Genomic DNA, 1,581 nt, shown 5'->3' with positions numbered 1-1,581 from the left:
TTCTTATTTTGATCCATAATTTTTTGCATAAACACATTACAAACTTTCATCATTCACCTTCAAATTTCAAAAATTAAACAAATTTCTAAATCATTCCTCAAAATCTCTTTCAAATCCCTTCCAAATCTTTTTCAAAAACTTAAATATCTTCTCAAATTCTTTTCATATCTTCTCAAATCTCTTTCAAAATTTTTGAAATCTCTTCCCCCTCCCTTATAAATACACGTTCGGCCATCCCCCTTTGCCCACCATTCGAATTTGCTCTCCTCCTCTCTCTCCTCTTTCGTTTCTTTTGCTTGAGGGCAAGCAAACCTCTAAGTTTGGTGTGATTTTCCGTGATCACTAAGCCAAGATTTATCAAGATCATGGCTCCTAAGGGAAAACAAACCAATTCAAGAGGCAAGAAAGAGAATACTCCAAAGAATATTTGGAATCAAGAGAAGTTCTTAACCAAAGAACATGCAGACCATTACCACAAAATAATGGGTCTGAGGTCAGTGATCCCGGAAGTCAGATTCGATCTGAAAGAAGATGAATATCCGAAGATCCAAGAGCAAATTCAAAACAGAGGATGGGAAGTTCTAACCAACCTTGAGACAAAGGTTGGAAGAAACATAGTTCAGGAATTCTACTCAAATCTGTGGCTGACAGATAAGCAGAGAATGACTGGAACTGCTTTTCATACCTACAGAACCATGGTCAGAGGAAGAATTATTTACTTCCATCTGGACAAAATAAGAGAAGTCTTCAAATTGCCTAAACTGCAAGATGATCCTGAATCCTTTAATAGGAGAATGGTAAGAGCAGATAAGGGGTTGGATCAAGTTCTAGAGGACATATGCCTCCCTGGAACTAAGTGGACAACCAATTCAAAAGGTGTCCAAAACCAACTCAAGAGAGGAGATCTCAAAAAAATTGCAAGAGGTTGGCTAGACTTCATTGGGCGTTCTATATTGCCCACTAGCAACCGTTCTGAGGTCACTATCAAGAGAGCAGTGATGATTCATTGCATTATGCTGGGAAAAGAAGTGGAGGTTCATCATCTGATTGCTTGTGAGATTTACACAATTACAAACAAGAATTCCACTGAAGCCAAATTGGCTTACCCAAGCTTAATCTCTTTGCTATGTAAAGATGCTGGTGTGAGGATGGGAGTAGATGAATTCATCCCAATTGAACATCCAATCACCAAGAAGTCAATGGAAGGACAAATGCAAGATAACTCTATCAAAAGGAGGGCGCAGGAGTTCCTCCCTGAACCTCCTGAAATTGACTACTGGGCCAGCCTAGAAGCATCTGTTGCCAAGCTACAAGAAACTATGGAACAAATTAAGGAAGAACAGCAAAATCAAAACTGCATGCTCTGTAAATTGCTGAAGGAACAAGAGAAGCAGGGGCGTGAGTTACAGGAGCTGAAGCGCCAGAAGCTCTCCCTTGGAGGGTCAAATACCCCACAAGTTGAGGGAGCATCCACTTCTCAAAATCAAGGTTGTTGAGTCCTAACTCTTTGATAACCTCTATCATTAGGAGTCTATTTTAGAGTCATTTAATTTTTTTTATTCTATTACTATTAGTCTTATC

Source organism: Arachis duranensis, chromosome 5 (assembly GCF_000817695.3).
Source record: "Arachis duranensis cultivar V14167 chromosome 5, aradu.V14167.gnm2.J7QH, whole genome shotgun sequence".
Classification (NCBI taxonomy): Eukaryota; Viridiplantae; Streptophyta; class Magnoliopsida; order Fabales; family Fabaceae; genus Arachis; species Arachis duranensis.
Note: the sequence above shows the minus strand (reverse complement) of the source record.